At 42.6% G+C, this 21,308-nt stretch overlaps 1 protein-coding gene across 42 annotated transcripts in view; it reads right to left on the bottom strand.

Moving 5' to 3' along the window:
• The window catches only part of MAP4 (microtubule associated protein 4), a 157,793-nt gene extending 137,397 nt beyond the window's left edge, over nt 1–20,396 (bottom strand). For 16 of the 42 annotated variants that reach the window (XM_069561500.1, XM_069561503.1, XM_069561507.1 and 13 more), the window contains exon 1: nt 19,896–20,396. The gene's annotated coding sequence lies outside the window, so the exon portion shown is untranslated. Of the gene's footprint in view, nt 1–19,600 lie in introns of all 42 variants that reach the window. The other 26 variants (XM_069561523.1, XM_069561527.1, XM_069561529.1 and 23 more) reach the window with 6 other exon arrangements.
• Nucleotides 20,397–21,308: the final 912 nt, after the last annotated feature.

Raw genomic sequence — 21,308 nt, 5'->3', positions numbered from 1 at the left:
TGCTTAGTGGAAAAAAGCTAATCTCAACAGATCACATACTACATGATTCTAATTTTATGTCATTCTCAAAATGACAAAACTATAAAGATAGAGAACAAATTAGTGGTTATCAAATGACTGAGACAGGTTGAAAGAAGAGGTTTACAAGAACTACACACACATACACAAATGCAGGTTAAAAAAGTTAGGGTAAACTGAATAAGGCCTGTAATGTGGTTAACAGTAATGTACCAATGTAAATTTCCTGGTTTTGATATTATACTACAGCTGTTTAAGACGTCAGTCACTATTGGGAGTAGTTAGGTAATGGGTACACAAGAATACTATTTCTAACTTCCTGTGAGTCCAAAATAATGTCAAATAAAAAGTTAAACAATAAAATAAGGGCTTTTATGGATTCACTTTTTCATGGATTCACTTTCAAGTTCCACTGAAAAGCGCTACACAGTGGCAAAACGTATGATCACCCATTTACTATGTGGTGATCTCTTGATACCTCAACTTCCATGTTCATATAAAGAAGATAATTATTAAAATTCTTACTAAATTTCTCAAATGCAAACTTCCCTATCAAGAAGGCTCTCCAGGATTTTTTTTATCCTTGTGTATACGGAAGAAATACTTTATTACTAAAGTTCAAAAGCCCATAAATCAAAATACTGAAAATTGTGACTATGCAAAAATTTTTAAAGCTTATTTTTAAAATAACATAATTTAAAAGGCAAAAAAAAGTTTAACAAACAAAGAGGAAAATATCTGCATTACAAATAATAAAGGGCTTTCTTTTTAACTTTTATAATGTACTAATAGCTCTCACAATAAGAAAAATGCTGACAACCCAACAGAAAAACAAGCCCAGGATACAAAACTGTTCATAGAAACTTTGATGATTAATAAACTCATGTGAGCCTTTCTCATGTTACAAAAAATACAAATTAATCAGAAACCAATTTTCACTTACCAGGAAGAAAGTTTCAGTTTTCATTTAATACTCCTATACTGCTTTATTTTCTTACTGTTATTTGCCCTTAACTTATAGACATTCTGTAAACTATTTATTTATTCATTTTTGACTGTGCGGGGTCTTCGCTGCTGCACGGGCTCTTCTCTAGTTGTATCAGGCAGGGACTACTCTGCTCCAGCGTGCAGGCTTCTCACTGCGGTGGCTTCTCTTGTTGCACAGACTCCAGGGCACACAGGCATGTGCTCAGCATCTGAGTTTCTGATTCCTAGAGCACAGGCTCAATTGTTGTGGGCCACAGGCTCTCAACGTGCAGGATCGTCCTGGATCAGGGACTGAACGCGTGCCTCCTGCACTGGCAGGTAGATTCTTTACCACTGTGTCACCAGGTAAGTCCCACCATAAACTTTCTGTTAAAAATTACTCAGCATGTGTCACATTCTGGAAAAATTTTGTTTCATTTAGAAAACTTCCCGTTTGTGAAGACTTTAAAAGAGAGTTTAACTGAAAAATTTACTTCAGTCAATCACTGCATTTTCCCTACAAGAAAAAAGTTTTTATTATACCCGCAGATTACATGTCTGATTTTTCTCAATAATGTTATACATTTAAGAGAAGGGATGATGACTTTTACCTTTCTTTAGTGCTTTGTGTTATCAAACATAATACAGGACAAAAAATGACAAACATGAAGAAAAAAATGAAGAGATAAGGGGAGAGATGACAAACAGATCTCAGATTCACATTTAGTCTCACTAAACAGCACCACTTCTGAAAACCCTAAGATTTAAAAACATACACATACATCCTCTGCCAGTAAGTCATATTACAGTCAGTCTCCAATTTCATTTATAGGGCTATTGAGACATTTTAAACAAATTTCCATTAAAGTATTTTCTTTGAAAGAAACTATAAAATCAGACTCCATGTACAATCTTTTATGCAATCACTGATTTCGGTACAGTAGAGGGATTAAAGAGAGTGAACACAACCTGCCACACAGACCTGGAGCAGACCAATGAGGTTGGTGTGGGGCATTTGGGGTTTACTACCAGATAGCGATGAACATTTCAAACCACAAGCTGTAGAGACTGGCAAAGAGGAAACAGCTTGCTGAGCACTCCTCAATGATTAATTGCTTGTAAAAAGAATACGAAAACTGGCAACTTGGTAAATATTTTCCTTTTTCTAAATTAAAAATTTTTTTTCATAGCACTACTTATCACTTTTGGAAAAGCAAAAGCGATACAATTTTGAAGTTTCAAAAATATTAAGCAATAACATTACAGCTTTATGTCTAATTAATGACTCCATGTTAGGTTGAAAGAATAGCTTTCTAAACTATGACATATGCACCTTCATATTTAAGAAACAAATTAAAACAACTCCAAATATTATATAATTCTACATGTGTTTATCTGTAAAGTGATTTTATCATTATTAGTTTCAGTTTGACAGTGCAACTATTCATGATACTAAGAAAAAGATACAGAGTGAAAAAATGAAATACAATAAATTTTAATTAGATCTACTACATGAATCTGGACATCAAATATTAAATTCCCAATTTATGAAATAATCTAAACTTCCCAATAAATCTGAACATCTGGAAGTATACTGCACAGCAATTAGAAAAAGTTGCACTATGGAAAAATATTAAAATCATTCTGGCTTATGTTTTGCAAACTTCAGCAGAAAACTAATGCTAGGGTTTACTGAAACAAACACTGCTGGTATCTCCTATTTCCTCCAAGAAAAAACAAAAAGCCATTATTATCTCTGATTTTCTCCTAAAAAGTATAATGACCCTTCTTATGACATAATGGAAAATATGAACTTCAATCAAAATAGCATTCATAAAGACATGTGGATACTTTTAAACTTTAAAACCTAAGTATCTACCCATACATCAGAGTTTCTGAAACTTATAGCTAAATATGGTTTACTTTAGACTCCCTTTCGTAAAAAAGCCATGTCTAAACACTGAGATTCATGGGAAACAGTACATCCTTTTAATGTATGGGGGCTCTCTCTTAAGCACTTAACCTAGCAGAATAACACATATGGATCACCTCCTGAATATACACATTACAACTTAACTGATACCACAAAAAAATGTCATTATACACAAGCATTTCCTGACCAGGAATGATACTTATAATACTTAAGTGGAAAGTCCTTGAATAATATAAACAGTTCATACTTTATGTATGAAGAAAAGTAAGTATATATATTCACAGAAAACAGCTAAAAGATTACATATCAAAATGTTGTTATTCTTTCATTTTTTTTATTTTCTAAATTTTCCACATTAAATATATATTCTCATAAATAGAAAAATAAATGTCATTTTTAAAACAATACAAAAACTTATGCTTCTTGGAAAATACAGATTTACTTTTTCCTCTTCCTCTCATTAGTTACAACTAAAAATCCTGGATATTATACATATATAAAACAAACATAAGACTTTGAAAGGTGGAGAGAAGGTAGAATGTCAAGGGACCTTGGGATCTAAGGAACAAAAAAGTGATGAGTTCCCTGGGTTTTCTTTTTGTCTAATATATCTCAATATTGGAAATGACGAGCATGGCAATCCAGAAACACCTAAGAGTGCAGACAAGGAAAACTCCAACAAAACTCTGCTCACTTTAGCCCAAGGACCAGGAAAGAAGCAGCTAAGCAAGACAGGAAACTTTTAGACAATACCCATTTTACTCCAGCCAAACACCAGAGAAAACACACTAGTCCCAACACTACCATATGGCAAAGGTGGAACTCTCTCTAGGATGGAGTCAGGGACCAAGGAGCGGATTCAGAACTTCATCCCTGAAGTAGGTAAAGGAACTGCAGTATCAGTGAAGACCACTTGCAGAGCCCAGACTGCCGCCATGTTATATCAATATAAATGGCATTTCTCTAAAAACTAAACACGCAACTACCACACGACCCAGCAACTGTACTCTCGGGCAAACTACCAAACTGCTTTCCAGAGGGGTTGTACCATTTACTGTTAACTGTTTCTATGTCAATATCCTTGCTATATGGTTTTGCAAAATACTACTAGGGCATCAAAAAAGCAAGAGAGTTTCAGAAAAACATCGATTTCTGCTTTAATTTTTTATGCCAAAGCCTTTGACTGTGTGGATCACAATGAACTGTGGAAAATTCTGAAAGAGATGGGAATACCAGACCACCGGACCTGCCTCTTGAGAAACCTATATCTAGGTTAGGAAGCAACAGTTAGAACTGGACATGGAACAACAGACTGGTTCCAAACAGGAAAAGGAATACGTCAAGGCTGTATATTGTCACCCTGCTTATTTAACTTCTATGCAGAGCATATCATCAGAAATGCTGGGCTGGAAGAAGCACAAGCTGGAATCAAGATTGCCAGGAAAAATGACACCACCCTTATGGCAGAAAGTGAAGACGAACTAAAAAGCCTCTTGATGCAAGTCAAAGAGGAGGGTGAAAAAGTTGGCTTAAAGCTCAACATTCGGAAAACGAAGATCACGGCATCTAGTCGCATCACTTCATGGGAAATAGATGGGGAAACAGCGGAAACAGTGTCAGAGTTTATTCTGGGGGGTTCCAAAATCACTGCAGATGGTGATCACAGCCATGAAATTCCATCTAGTCAAGGCTATGGTTTTTCCAGTGGTCATGCATGGATGTAAGAGTTGGACTGTGAAGAAAGCTGAGCGCCGAAGAATTGATGCTTTTGAACTGTGGTGTTGGAGAAGACTCTTGAGAGTCCCTTGGATTGCAAGGAGATCCAACCAGTCCATTCTAAAGGAGATCAGTCCTGGGTGTTCTTTGTAAAGAATGATGCTAAAGCTGAAACTCCAGTACTTTGGCCATGACATGCGAAGAGTTGACTCATTGGAAAAGACTCTGATGCTGGGAGGGATTGGGGTCAGGAGAAGAAGGGGACGACAGAGGATGAGATGGCTGGATGGCATCACGGACTCGATGGACGTGAGTTTGAGTGAACTCCGGGAGCTGGTGATGGACAGGCAGGCCTGGCATGCTGCAATCCATGGGGTCGCAAAGAGTTGGACACGACTGAGCAATTGAACTGACTGACTGACTGACTGACTGACTGACTAGGGCAAAGGGTACAAAAGATTTCTCTGTATTGTTTTCTTACAACCTTATATGAATTGACAATTATCTCCAAGTTACAGGTTTAATTAAAAAACAGAATTCAAAAACCATCCAAAAAACTGACAAGTACACTAAATATTTGGACTTCTTAAGGCAGCACTTGAAGGTCAAAGTGTTAGTTACACAGTTGGGTTTGACTCTTTGCCTGCCAGGCTCCTCTGTCCATGGGACTGTCCAAGAAACAATACTGGAGTGGGTTGTCATTCCCTTCACCAGGGGATCTTCCCAACCCAGGGATCACACCCAGGTCTCCCGCATTGCAGGAAGATTCTTTACCATCTGACTCACACAGTCTTATACCCAAAGAACCTAAACTGAACCTAGAACATATAAATTCACTCTTGGCCTTGTGGTTAGAATTCTGGGCTTTCACCACCAGGTCAGGTCAGGTCAGGAGACAGATTCTGTAAGCTGAGTGGCACAGTCAAACAAAAAATAAAACCACTTACTGAATTAGATTGAATAATATAACCAACATTTCAAAAATAAGACCCTTAAAAATCTAACAATTCCATTTCATTGGTTTTAAACAAAACAATCTTAGAACAACAACAACAAAAAAGCTGATTTCAAGAAAATAAAGTATCCTGGTATTTCTCCACAAAAAGAACAGTAACTGATATCACTTATATGTGGAATCTAAAATATGACACAAATGAACTTCACAAAACAGAAACAGACTCACATTGAAAACAAATTTATGGTTACCAAAGGGAAAGAAGGTGAGGGAGGAATCAGGAGTTTGAGATTAGCAGATACAAACTACTACATATAAAACAGATAAACACCAAGATTCTGCTGTACAGCACAGGGAACTATATTCAATATTCTGTCTAAACCATGATGGAAAAGAATATGAAAAAGAATATATATGTGTAACTAAATTACTTTGCTGTACACTGAAAGCAAACACATTATAAATCAGCTATAATAAAAAAATTAAATATAAACCTCAACTGAAAAAAAAAGTTCGATGCATGAAATCTGAAATTACCATATAGCAGAGATTCTTTACAAACCAAGCAGCCCACATAAATACCATGTATCCAGTAATAGCGGCCTCCCCAGCACGAACCTGAAGTGCGAGGGGCCCTTCCTCCATCGCCACGGCCAGATCCCGCTCCATTAAGGCAGGGCAGGGGCAGGGGCAGCTCTGCAGCACCTCTCCTGCATGTGGCCACAACTAGCTCACCAGGCCTGCCCACTCTGGGGACAACAGCTCCCAGGCTACCTCATCAGTCACCAGCTGAGGAGTGAGGCCAGTCGCAGGCTGAACCAGCCACCTCAGTGATCCCACTAATGGGCATGTCAACTGCCTCTGCAAGGCCACCGAGGTCTCCACCATCTGCAAGCCTAGCTCCACTGAGGGCTAGAGGTCCTGGTCACTTTCTGGTGTCCCATCTTTCTGCTCAGAGTATAGAGGCATCAAGGCCAGTGCACACATTGATAGCTGCTGGAGCAGCCGTTAGGGAGCAACTGCCAACCAGCAACCGTTAGTGGTCCTGCTCAGCCATTGGTTGGTGCCACAATGAGCACCTCCCCCAAGCAAGCAACCGTTGGTGAGCAACTGTCAACCAGCGACCAGTAGTGGTTCTCCTCAGCCATTGGTCAGTGCCCAGTGGGCTCCTCCCCCAAGCAAGCAACCGTTAGCGAGCGACCATCAACCAACAACCTTAGTGGTTCTGCTCAGCCATTGGTCAGTGCCCAGACGGCCCCTCCCTCTCCTGTATACAAAAGGAGTCCAAATTCAGACTGAGGGAAGATGGGTTTTTCAATATGTAATTTTATTTATCTTTGGCTGTGGTGGGTCTTTGTTGCTGTGCAGGCTTTTCTCTAGTTGAGGCGAGTGGGGGTTAATCTCCGTTTGCAGTGCCCAGGCTTCTCCTTGTGGTGGCTTCTCTTGCTGCAGAGTACAGGCTTTAGGGAGCCGGGGCTTCAGTAGCTGTGCGGCACAGGCTTCGTTGCTCCAGGGCATATGGGGTCTTGCCGGATCAGGGATCAAACCCATGTCTCCTGCCTTGGCCAGCGAATTCTTTACCACTGAGCAACCAGGGAAGCCCAGAAGGTAGTTTTTTGAGATGTTAGTCTGCCATCTTTTTGGTCTGCTAGCTTTCTGATTAAAGTCGTTATTTCTTGTTCCAACAACTCACCTCTCAATCGATTTACTGGTCTGTTTTTAACACTAACTGTCGTAATTGGTGACCGTCTCTATTACGTATGAACACAGCCCTTTTTACCTGACAAAGCGTAGCGTTAGTCTCTCAGCCGTGTTCTCTTTGTGATCCCACAGACTGTAGCCAACAAGGCTACTCTGTCCATGGGATTCTCCTGGCAAGAATACTGGGGATTGCCATTCCCTTCTCCAGAGGATCTTCCCGACCTAGGGATCAAACCCAGGTCTCCTGTACCGCTGCTGCTGCTAAGTCACTTCAGTCGTGCCCGACTCTTCGCGACGCCACACTTCAGTCATGTGCGACTCTTAGCGACGCCATGGACTGAAGCCTACCAGGCTCCTCTGTCCATGGGATTTTCCAGGCAAGGGCACTGGAGTGGAGTGCCATCGCCTTCTCCTGTACTGCAGAAAGATTCTTTACTATTTAAGCTACAGGGAAGACTATTTGGGTGGGCTCCAGGAGTTGGTGTTGGACAGGGAGGCCTGGCGTGCTGCAGCTCATGGGGTCGCAAAAGTTGGACATGACTGAGCAACTGAAGTGAAGATCCTTTACCTGACAAAATTGTCATTCAATAACAAGAAAGTCTCTAATTTTACTAAAAAGATCCAAGCCATTCATTAATTAAAGGGAAAAAATGTATATAGGGACCTGTGTTGTCACTTCATTTAAAAACAATAAAACAGTTGTCTTTTCTAAGTTCCCCTGCATGAACACCTGATCTGAAAACCTAGGAGCAACATCAGCTGACTTTATGATTAGTGAAGGTGAGGGTGAAGTCGCTCAGTCGTGGCTGACTCTTTGTGACCCCATGGACTGGAGCCTACCAGGCTCCTCCGTCCATGGGGTTTTCCATGCAAGAATACTGGAGTGGGTTGCCATTTCTTTCTCCAGGAGATCTGCCCGACCCGGGGATTGAACCTGGGTCTTCCGCATTGTAGGTAAACACTTTACCATCTGAGCCACCGGGGAAGTCCAGGCTCTATGATGGAATAGGGCCAAGAGTGCTAGGCTGCTACCGGGAGGAGCTACCCCACACCCGAGGTCAGTGGCGGCAGCGAAGAGGAGCAACCCCACGTCCAAGGAGCAGTGGCTATGCGGGCGCAGGAGGGCCAAGAGGAGCTACTCCTCCTCCTCAAGGTCAGGAGGGGTGGCCATGAGGAGATATCCCTAGTCCAAGGTAAGGAGCAGTGGCTACGCTTTGCTATAGCAGCTGAGAAGAGATACCCCACATCCAAGGTAAGAGAAAACCAAGTAAGACGGTAGGTGTTGCGAGAGGGCATCAGAGGGCAGACACACTGAAACCATAATCACAGAAAACTAGTCAATCTAATCACACTAGGACCACAGCCTTGTCTAACTCAATGAAACTAAGCCATGCTGTGTGGAGCCACCCAAGACCGACGGGTCATGGTGGAAAAGTCTGACAAAATGTGGTCCACTAGAGAAGGAAATGGCAAACCACTTCAGTATTCTTGCCTTGAGAACCCCATGAACAGGATGAAAAGGCAAAACGATAGGATACTGAAAGAGGAACTCCCCAGGTAGGTAGGTGCCCAATATGCTACTAGACATCAGTGGAGAAATAACTCCAGAAAGAATGAAGGGATGGAGCCAAAGAAAAACAATACCCAGTTGTGGATGTGACTGGTGATGGAAGTAAAGTCCAATGCTGTAAAGAGCAATACTGCATAGGAACCTGGAATGTTAGGTCCATGAATCAAGGCAAATTGGAAGTGGTCAAACAGGAGATGGCAAGAGTGAACGTTGACATTCTAGGAATCAGCAAACTAAAATGGACTGGAATGGGTGAATTTAACTCAGATGACCATTATATCTACTGCGGGCAGGAATCCCTTAGAAGAAATGGAGTAGCCATCATGGTCAACAAGAGTCCAAAATGCAGTACTTGGATGCAATCTCAAAAACGACAGAATGATGTCTGTTCATTTCCAAGGCAAACCATTCAATATCACAGTAATCCAAGTCTATACCCCAACCAGTAACACTGAAGAAGCTGAATGGTTCTATGAAGACCTACAAGACCTTTTAGAACTAACACCCAAAAGAGATGTCCGTTTCATTATAGGGGACTGGAATACAAAAATAGAAAGTCAAGAAACACCTGGGGTAACAGGCAAATTTGGCCTTGGCGTACGGAATGAAGCAGAACAAGACTAATAGAGTTTTACCAAGAGAACGCACTGTATCCTGTACAATCTCACAAACCTCCGTCCAAAGTTCATCAGGCACTCTATCAGATTTAGTCCCTTAAATCTATCTCACTTCCACTGTATAATCATAAGGGGTTTGATTTAGGTCATACCTGAATGGTCTAGTGGTCACAGCAAACACCCTTTTCCAACAACACAAGAAAAGACTTTACACATGGACATCACCAGATGGTCAACACTGAAATCAGACTGATTATATTCTTTGCAGCCAAAGATGGAAAAGCTCTATACAGTCAGCAAAAGCAAGACTGGGAGCTGACTGTGGCTCAGGTCATGAACTCCTTATTGCCAAATTCAGACTTAGATTGAAGAAAGTAGGGAAAACCACTAGACCATTCAGGTATGACCTAAATCAAATCCCTTATGATTATACAGTGAAAGTGAGAAATAGATTTAAGGGAATAGATCTGATAGAGTGCCTGATGAACTACAGATGGAGGTTTGTGACATTGTACAGGATACAGGGATCAAGACTATCTTCAAGAAAAAGAAATGCAAAAAAGCAAAATGGCTGTCTGAGGAGGCCTTACAAATAGCTGAGAAAAGAAGAGAAGCTAAAGGCAAAGGAGAAAAGGAAAGATATACGCATATGAATGCAGAGTTCCAAAGAATAGCGAGGAGAGATAAGAAAGCCTTCCTTGGTGATCAGTGCAAAGAAATAGAGGAAACAATAGAATGGAAAAGGCTAGAGATCTCAAGAAAATTAGAGCTACCAAGGGAACATCTCAGGCAAAGAGGGGCTCAAGAAAGGACAAAAATGGTAGGGACCTAACAGAAGCAGAAAATATTAAGAAGAGGTGGCGAGAATACACAGAAGAACTGTACAAAGATCTTCACGACCAAGATAATCATGATGGTGTGATCACTCACCTAGAGCCAGACATCCTGGAATGTGAAGTCAAGTGGGCCTTAGAAAGCATCACTACCAACAAAGCTAATGGAGGTCATGGAATTCCAGTTGAGCTATTTCAAATCCTGAAAGATGATGCTGTGAAAGTGCTGCACTCAATATGCCAGCAAATTTGGAAAAGTCAGCAGTGGCCACAGGACTGGAAAAGGTCAGTTTTCATTCCAATTCCAAAGAAAGGCAATGCCAAAGAATGCTCAAACTACTTCACAATAGCACTCATCTCACACACTAGTATAGTAATGCTCAACGTTCTCCAAGCCAGGGTTCAGCAATATGTGAACCATGAACTTCCAGATGTTCAAGCTGGTTTTAGAAAAGGCAGAGGAACCAGAGATCAAATTGCCAACATCCACTGGATCATCAAAAAAGCAAGAGAGTTCCTTGAAAGCAACATCGATTTCTGCTTTATTGACCATACCAAAGCCTTTGACTGTGTGGACCACAACAAACTGTGGAAAATTCTTCAAGAGGTAGGAATACCAGATCACTTGACCTGCCTCTGGAGAAACCTGTATGCAGGTCAGGAACCAACAGTTAGAACTGGACATGGAACAACAGACTGGTTCCAAATAGAAGAAGGAGTACGTCAAGGCTGTATATTGTCACCCTGCTTATTTAACTTCTGTGCAGAGTACATCATGAGAAACGCTGGGCTGGAGGAAGCACAAGCTGGAATCAAGATTGCCAGGAGAAATATCAATAACCTCAGATATGCAGATGACACCACCCTTGTGGCAGAAAGTGAAGAGGAACTACAATGCCTCTTGATGAAAGTGAAAGAGGAGAGTGAAAAAGTTGGCTTAAAGCTCAACATTCAGAAAACTAAGATCATGGCATCCAGTCCCATCACTTCATGGCAAATAGATGGGGAAACAATGGAAACAGTGACTGACTTTGCTTTCTTGGGCTCCAAAATCACTCCAGATGGTGACTGTAGCCATGAAATTAAAAGACGCTTACTTCTTGGAAGGAAAGTTATGACCAACCTAGACAGCATATTAAGAAACAGAGACATTGCTTTGCCAACAAAGTTCCATCTAGTCAAGGCTATGGTTTTTCCAGTAGTCATGTATGGATGTGAGCGTTGGACTATAAAGAAAGCTGAGCACCCAAGAATTGATGCTTTTTTACTGTGGTGTTGGAGAAGACTCTTGAGAGTCCCTTGGACTGCAAGGAAATCCAACCAGTCCATCCTAAAGGAGATCAGTCCTGAGTGTTCATTGGAAGGACTGATGCTGAAGCTGAAACTCCAATACTTTGGCCACCTGATGCAAAGAGCTGTCTCATTTGTAAAGACCCTGACGCTGGGAAAGATTGAAGGTGGGAGAAGGGGACAACAGAGGATAAGATGGTCGGATGGCATCACTGACTCAATGGAAGAGTTTGGGTAAACTCTGGGAGTTGGTGATGGACAGGGAGGCCTGGTGTGTGGCAGTCCATAGCGTTGCAAAGAGTTGGACACGACCGAGCAACTGAACTGAACTGAACACATATATATGGAATCTAGAAAAGAAGGTAATGAGGAAGCCATTTGCAGGGCAATTTCTTTAAAGGTTAAATATACACCTACCTTCCAAACCAGCCAATCCACTTTCAGTGTTACCCGCTCAAAAAATAAAAGCATGTATCTACACACAAACACACCACACACACCCAAATCACCCCCAGCACTTATCACAATGCTATGTGCAAAGAAGATTCAGAAGGAGCTGTGCTATTAAGCTGAACATAGTAAAAAGAATGCTAGAAATTAAAGTTCAAGTCCTAACTCAGCTTTGTGGTATGTGACCTCAAAGAAGACAATTATTCCGGGCCTCACAGTAGTTTAATGAGTCTATGATTTCATCGTTTCACAGCCAATTTACCATATATATGGTAAAATGAAGCTTTTAGAGGCGATGCAAATCCCACTGAAAACACCGAAACACCACCAATTCCACATCCACCAAGATTATAGTTTTACTTGGACCACTAGGCAGTATCCCACTAGCATTTTAAAGGGAGCCTTCCCCATTCACTTATCTCTTAATTCTCACAACAACCCTGTGAGATAGGTATGATCAGCACCCTGATTCTGTAAATAAAAAGGTTCACTGAGTTGCCCCAGACTTCAGAACTCTTTTGTGATAGAGTTGGGACCTAAACTCTTGTCTTTTGACCCCTGGTTCAGTGCTAATACTGCCACACTATAACAAATATATCTGACAAAGGATTTGTATCTAGAATATATAAAGAACTCTTAAAGTTCATGGATTAAAAACAAATAACCTAATTTAAAATGGATGAAGGATCTGAATACACATTTCTCCAATATGTTCTACCTATAAGAAAACAATCGAGAGCTGTCTAGAATCTTCCTGTGTGTTTCTATTCCTAAAAGAGAAAATGGGTTATAATCTAAATATCTCAGAACTTCAGACAGTTTAACAGCAGAAAAAAAAAGATATCGTAGAATTTCAGACAGACAGCAAAATGATATCTGAGAATTTCAGACAATTTAATAACAACAACTTTAATGAAGCAAACTTTTTCTTAAGGGTCTCTCTACTCATCACCTATCCCCAATCTCCCCTAAATTTTTCCTTTTTTTTCCTTTTTAAGAATATAGTATAATCTTCTGTAAAAGCTTTTTAAGTTTTTTCATGACAGTCTCAACCTATGTGGGGTGGGGGTGGGGTGAAGGATGAGAGAGAGGCTGTAACTGTTTTATATGTGAGTCATTTATAAGTCAGAATCTATACTTTGTCATAATAAAAAAAACCTTATAAACTAACTTCAATCAGTAATCATTAACTACCGTTTGAAGGAAACTAGCTGTGTCTTTAGAGTAGTAAGATGTAAAATATTTTAATTACAATTTTGCACACAAACTATAGCAGAAAATAGAAACAAGGTCTCTTTTGGAAATACTTCACTTCACTTCAGGACCTGATCTTGAAATTCTCTAGCTGAATATTAATCTAGTCAAATAAAAATAAAGAAAGAACATATCAAAGTTACAGATATAGAAAGGATAAATAAAGCAAAGAGAATGGAATCAGGATTCAAAAGGTCCCCTATGGAACAATGGAGAGAATACAGGAATTACAGAAAGGATATGAGTGTACAGATGGGTCAGATGGTAAAGTGTCTGCCTACAATGTGGGAGACCCGGGTTTGATCCCTGGGTCGGGAAGATCCTCTGGAGAAGGAAATGGCACCCCACTCCAGTACTCCTGACTGGGAAATCCCATGGACAGAGGAATGTGGTAGGCTACAGTCCCTGAGGTCGCAAAGAGTTGGACACGACTGAGCGACTTCACTTATAGGAGTGTAAAGAAGTTCTATACATAGTTTCAAGAAACCAACCAAGGACAAAGACTGGTTAACAGCAGCTCTAGAGAAAAAAAGACCTAGAGATGCGCTTACTACCAGACAAGTATAAACTTACACTGAAAAAAAGTGGATATTGGAAGAGAAAAGAACCTAATTTATTCTGAAGCAGCACATATGGAAACTAAGCTCCCTAAGGGCAGGGATCATTTTTAACTCCTTAACCACTTTACCTCCAAGGCCTAATACAGTAGTATCTGTGTGTGTTGTTAGTAGCTTAGTTGTGTCGGGACTCTGCGACCCCAGGAACTCTAGTGCACAAGGCTCCTCTGTCCATAGAGTTCTCCAGGGAAGAATGGGGAATGAGTTGCCATTTCCTTCTTCAGAGGATCTTCCCCACCCAGGGATAGAAACTGGGTCTCCCAAAACTGAACCATCTGACCCACCAGGGAAGCTCTTGAGGACAGAACATATGTGACAAACTGCAGCATGTCCAAGGATAATGCCCAACATGGTAAACAGTTTAGACAGCACATTTCAGAAGACGTGGCTAGAAGGAAAAAACTGCTTAGGCTGGAAAAGAACAAATTTAAGTAGGACAAAATAACTGTCACTGAATAGCTGTAAAGTGGACACTGGATCTACAGGGGATAACTGTAGACAGCAAAAGTAGAACCAGTAAATAAAAGCTACCGGGAGGCACCTCTGAGATCATGATCAAGGAAGTCTTCCTAAAACGACAAATTTGCAAACCTGGAATTGATAGCCACCAGCAGTGAAATCCCTATCTAGGGGAGTACTTATGAAAAGAAAGGGCTGGAGGATTCACCTGTACTGTGTGGAAAGCTGCATTAGATTATCTCTAAGATCTCTTCCAAGTCTATGATTCTGCAAGTAGAAAGAAGTCCAGTAAAGTAACTGTTCTTGCTCTCAACACTCCCAAAGTTTAAAATTTAAATATAAAACCCAGGAAAAAAAATAAAAATAAAAATAAAACCCAGGAACTTTGTTAATTAAAGGAACAATCCCACCAAGAAGGGACAAAGGTAGTCAAGATACCTGCTATGAAGAGATTGTTTTGCTTGGGATTAAGCTTATCCTTGGGAGTGAGAATAGGTCACCTATTTCAGCTAAAGTCACTCATTCCCTGTTTGGCCAGGGGCAAATGATTTCATCTCTCCACTGGAACTGAAAAAAAGTAATTTAAAATACCAATATTATAGAAATATAATTTAAATCGGTTAACTGCAAGATGCTTTGGAATTTACCTCAGGTGACAGTTAAAACGGTACTTTCCACCTGAAACTAACACAATATTGTAAATCAACTGTATTCCTGTTAAAAGTTAAATTTTAAAAAAAGAAATACTGAAAGAAAACCCTGTATTTTACTTTACTTTCCTACTTTATATATTAGGGTTGAACTAGTAACTAAATCTATTATAAATAATAAGAACCAAGTATCTCACTGTCAAAGAAAGAAATTACAAATAAGCAAGGAGGAGAATGCTACAATGAACTCTGTGATGCTGGATTAGAGTCAGAGAAACCAGCATGAATCCATGTTTATATTTATATACAGATAGATACAGAAACAGGTATGTGTAGGGAATTCCCTGGTGGTCCAGTGCTTAGGACTCTGTCCTTTCACTGTTGAAGGCACAGGTTCAGGGAACTAATACTCTGTGAGGGGTGGCCAAAAAAAACAAAAATCAGATGTCTATACCTGGGTCAGTATACATAAATATATTTCCTAACTCTGTTCCCTAAGAGTGTCAAGAAGCAGTAATATCCCAGTAGCAATGAGTAAATGAACACCCAGTTCATTTAGAAACCAGATCTTGGTTTCTAAATATTTTTTTCCAATATAAGAAACCAGGAGAAATGGTTGATTCTAGGACTGAGGCAGAGAAAATACAAGATCAGACTGGGGCATCTGTGATATCAGAAAGTAAAAATGTGCTCAAAAAAAAAAAAAAAGGGACAGGGTAGGAGAGGGACGTGTCAAAAGAACATAGGTGCCAAATGGTCAAAGCTAGAAGGATTTATACAATGAAATACAACCCAGAGGGGGAAAAATATTCATTAATCCACACTAAATGATTAAATTAAGTAAATGGGAGGAAAAAACACAAATCTTTCTTACAGAAGAATTCCAAACAATAATGTAGGAGGAATGAGAGAAATAGAAAATCACCGGTAGAACAGCACAGTAATTGCTGCTGTGGGCGTTTCACTGACATTAGAGGATGAAACTTTCAGAAAAAAATCAGATCTCTGTATAGCCTCTCAGAGATATTTACTAATTACTGTGGGTGGTTTTAACATATGCTCACAAATTCTTTGATACTCAGGAGGTGGAGCTTAAATTCCCTTGCCCTGGAGTGTGGGCTTGACTCGGTGACTCATTTCTAGCTTCTAACAAATGAAGTAAGGAAACGGAAAAAGAGTCGCTTTATAAAAAACCAGGCAGCCAAGTCACTAAAATCAAGTTACTAAAGTTAATATCAGCAATAAGCCATGATGATATCAGATAGCATCTGATACAAAATGTGTGACAGGAAGGCCATACTATCTCCCTGATATTCTTCGCTAAAATGCTTAATCTCAGACTAATCAAAACAAAACAAAACAAAATAACAAAAAACAGAAAACTCAAATTCAGGAACACTCTACAAATGATCACTACTCTTCAGAAGTGTCAAGCGTTAAAGGCAAGAGGAAACCAAGAAACTGAAGGTAGTGGGTACAATATATATTTGTTTGATCCCCTTTCTTGACCCTAATTGTCCTCAACACACTCACTTCAAGCAATAAGGCTGTCACAGTGAGCTGGTTCTAGGGGGCTTCCCAGGTGGCACAGTGGTAAAGAAACTGCCTGCCAATGCAGAAGTTTGGTGATAGACCATGAAGTCGGAAAAAGCTGGACAAGACTGACTGACTGAGCGCGCACACACACACAGTCTGGTTCTAAGAATGCCATTTAGAAGGACAAAGAAATCAGAGATACCTACTCGGTTTCCTTTTCAAATTGAGCAAACCATATGAACTATATCAAGACAACTTCAAAATGTTCCTTTCAGATGTCCTTGCTTTTTAAGGAAAATAAAACCTACATATCAACAAGTGATGATTAATACTTTAAAATAAACAGGAAAAGGAGAATAGTGATGCCAAAAGTTTGAAGTGTCAACAGCAAAAGTTTACACAGCCAAAGGATGGATCACCAAGTTCAGAGACAAGATCAGGGAAGAAAAGAACAAGACCCTAAGATCAATAGGAACCACATCTTTAAAACTAAGCCACCTATCTTGGTGTAGGTGGGAGGTTCAAACCACACAAAGGAATGCTCATCCCCACCCACCCCCACTCTACACCCAAAGTTAAAACTGCAAGCATCTTTCCCTGTTCTCAAGCCACTCTGATAACGTTTGACAAACTTGTCACTCTCTCCCTTGAAAGCCAATTAGTACACGAACATTTTTATACCCTCTAAAAAAATAAAGCCAAGCCACGTAAACCTAAGAAAATCCAGGTGTTTCCTTCACTGTCACCAAACAATGGAAAATGACTGTTTAAATATGTAATATAAGCATATTTATAAATTTGGGGATTTTAACTCAAGTAAATAAATGCTGGGATGACAAATATATGCAGAGACACCTTAAAAAACTGAAGAGGCTTCCTTGGTGGCTCAGTGGTAAGGAATCCACCTGTCAATGGAGGACATACAGGTTAGATCCTTGATCCCTGATCCAGGAATATCCCACATGCCACGGAGCAACTAAGCCTGTGCACCACATCTATTAAGGCTGTGCTCTAGAGCCTGGGTACCACAACTGCTGAAACCCCCAGTACCTAGAGACAGTGTTAGGCACCAAGAGAAGCCAACTCAACGAGAAGTTTACGCACTGCAACTACAGAGTAGCCCCCTCTCGCCCAAGCTAGAAAAAGTCCCTGCCCAACAATAAGTAAATAAAATTATCCATTACAAAAAAAAAAAAAAAAAACTGAGACAGTGAGGAAATGTGTTAGAATCTCCTCTCCCCAGCACTGTCCAACATAAATATGTGAGTAAATATGTGAGTTAGCACAATGCAGAAAGAAGACTGATCCACTAGGCTTCTGTAACTTGATTAAAACATTCCCTAAGAACATCCAGTGCTCTTAGTTTCAATTCTATAATCAACTGCACTCTTATTACTGATTTGCCTGCCCAGAAACAAAGGAGGTGTCCTGGGCCTGTAGGTAATTAATGCCAGTTGTTCATATGGCACTTAAAACTTTGGACGTAAATAAATTGATATCTGGATTGTCATTCTCCAGTGAGATTACTTTGCACGAATAAATTCTCAAGTGTTTGAATCACCCCTGTGTGAACCTACAGTTTCTGAACTACTGTGTGGGAGTCAGAAGGACCCTGGTGTGGATGCCACTTAATCTGTGTGACCTCTGATTTCCATCAGTCTCAATTTTCTCACCTAGAAATAAACACCTACAACTAGTGCCTGGCAGACAGCAAGTACTCAAGAAGTGATAGCTTTCTTCTACTTAAGCCATATTTGAAAGCAAGCATATAACTGAGGCAAAAACATTTCATTTAAAAAGCAGCAGTATGGACCGTCAAACCACAACAATTTAAAAGACATCCCCAGAAGAGAGACGTGCTGTACAACAGAGTTGAAAAATGCAAAGTTAAAACGTTGCAAGTAAAGTACCCCCTGCACTGTACAGGAGTCTCTTGCTTAGCAACTCTAGTGTTGTCGACCAAACACCCAGCCTGTAATAGTTAGAGCATGACAACTGTTCACTCTAAATCCATGTGCTCAGCTTGGATTCAGGACTGATTTATAAAAATAGCTGCTGCTGCCGCTCTTTGAATCTCTTTGAGCTGATGACTGGGCAGTGCTACCCTATAGGCCTAGAGCAGCTGTACTCCCTCACCACACCCATTTCTCTGTCTGCCCAGCACCACCTCCCCCTCCCCCAGCCCCCATCTCTGCAGCATACTATTCTCCCTCTTCCTGGGCTGAGTGAGCAAATTACAAGCACAAATATCCCCTGATGCAATGCCACAACCATCCCTGGGAAAGAGCAGAGGCAGTTGCCAAAAGTGCAGCAGCAGGGAAATGGGCGGGACACACACAGAGCAAGAAACACAGCAATCCTAGGGAGCCAGGGAAAAGGAATCGAGAGGCCCTGGGGAGCAATACTGTAACTGGACCGAGGAGGGAGTGGAGAAGAGGGGGTTCCCGGGAGAAAGCTTGGTAACCCTATCCTGAGAAGCACGTTTCACTCTGGGTCTGGGTCCTAAAACACAAAGCTAAACGTAATCCTGTCTCCTCCCCAAAGCACCAAATGCATTCACTTTACCCATTCCAGTATGAAAGCAAAAACCCTAACACTTCCTTTCCCCTCCAACCCCACCCCGCTCAAGGAGTAATTTCTCCAAAGAACAGCTCAAGCAACACACTAGTGGAGAACCTGGCCCATGTGCTAAATCACAATCTCCGTTCTGGGTAACGTTTCTAACTCCCCTCCAGGTCCTATCCTCGCATCCGCGGGCTTTACAGCGACCCATGCGCACTCCCGCAGCCAGACACATGCTTACTCCCCAAATCTTGTGCTAGGGCAGCGCGCGCCGGGAGAGCCCAGCCTGGGGCCACGTTCTCTTGACCACTACCCCCTACCTCCTCCCGTAACTCCCTGGCCTAGCACCCTATCTGAGGTTCACCTCCGCCCCACTTCAACTGACCCTCAAAAGCTTCACAGCACAACCTTTGAGTTCTCCTGTGTCTCCGAGCCCCACCCAGGGCCCCAGGCTGCAGCCGACCCTCGCTCACCCGGCTCAGCCCCAATCCCGCGCCTGAGAAAGGCGGCTCAGCCCCGTCACTCCAGACTCTCTGGGTCCGCCCCGCCCTGCGGACCCCCTTATCGTGCCTCCAAGACTTGGAAGATCGCGCCCGCAGGCCCCCCTCGCCCGACCGCCCCCGCGTCCCGCAGGCCGGCGGCCACCGCCCTTCCCTACTTCGGGCGGGCCTGGTGGGGTCCCGGGCGACCGCGGGGGAGGCTCGGGCAGTCCCGGGGACAGTGAGGAAGCCGCTCCTCCGATCGGGCCCCGCCTGCCGCTGCACCTACCCGCCGCCGCCGCGCCGGAGCCGGAGCCGGAGGGAGCCGGGAGAGGGCCGGGAGGAGCCAGGAGCCAGCAAGCGAGCCCGAGGGGCGGGACGCAGGGAGGCGGCCGCTTCCTCGTCGCCCTCTTGAGGGCAGGCGCGAGGGAGGGGCGCCGCCGCCGCCTATCCCGCGGGCGCGGCGGCCTTGGCCAATAAGCGGGGCGAGGGGGCAGGCGGAGGCCCGCGGCGGACCAATAGGGGCCGGCCCCGCCGCCTCGACCTAGGCGGGGTAGCGGCCGAGCGGAGGAGGGCAGTGGCGGGCGAGGTACGTGAGGGGTCTTCAGACGCCCGTCTCCCGCCAGCCCGCCGCTGCTGCTGCTACCTGGGCGGCGGGAGGACCGACCGACCTCCCCCGTTGCTCTGTGTGCTGGTCGTCTCTTCCTTTAGAATTTGAGTGCAGGGAAAGGGGAAGATACGAGAGGCCCAGTACACGCGGCCGGGCCCGGGTCTCCCCGCCGGCAGGGCCAGTGGGTTCTATGACGTAACCTGGGAGGGGCGCGGGGCGGGGCCGGGGCGCCGGCCGGCTGGTCGCGGTGAAGAACTGTTGCTGGATGAAGACGCGACTGGGGGGGCCTCTCACGGGCTGCTCTGCCACCAGTCCCAAGTGACGTGGCTGGTCCAAGCTGAGATGTGCTATAAAGTATAGAATACACACCGAAATTTCGAGGCTTAGCTCATTCTTAAGCTTAAATTGATCACAATGTGGGTCGTTAGAAAATTGATTGCAGTTTGGTATATCTTTGGTCAAATAAAATATGTTTAAAATAATCTTGCTTATTTTTTACTACTTTTTAAAATGCGGCTACTAGGAGAAAAATAGAATTACTGTTTGGTTCACATTGTGTTTTGGGTAATGCTGGTTCAGATCTTAAAAGTGATAGCTGACACCCTATTGAATGCTCACTATGCGCCAGGCACTCGACACCTAATAACTCATTTAATCATCGCAATTCTGTACGGTTGGTGTTCATGTTCTCATTCTCATTTTACAGATGAGAAAACAAACACAGAACCAACCTAATGTCAGCGAGCCAGTAATTGACAGAGTGGGATTTAACTCTGTCAACCAGACACTGCTGCTAAGTCGCTTCAGTCGTGTCCGACTCTGTTCGACCCCATAGATGGCAGCCCACCAGGCTCTGCCATCCCTGGGATTCTCCAGGCAAGAACACTGGAGTGGGTTGCCATTTCCTTCTCCAATGCATGAAAGTGAAAAGTGAAAGTGAAGTCGCTCAGTCGTGCCTGACTCTTATCGACCCCATGGACTACAGCCTACCAGGCTCCTTCGTCCATGGGATTTTCCAGGCAAGAGCACTGGAGTGGGTTGCCATTGCCTTCTCCGCAACCAGGCATTAGGGGCCATATACTCAACTTCTAG

The sequence above is a fragment of the Ovis canadensis genome, chromosome 19, assembly GCF_042477335.2.
Source record: "Ovis canadensis isolate MfBH-ARS-UI-01 breed Bighorn chromosome 19, ARS-UI_OviCan_v2, whole genome shotgun sequence".
Classification (NCBI taxonomy): Eukaryota; Metazoa; Chordata; class Mammalia; order Artiodactyla; family Bovidae; genus Ovis; species Ovis canadensis.
This window is presented reverse-complemented; position numbering and strand designations above follow the sequence as displayed.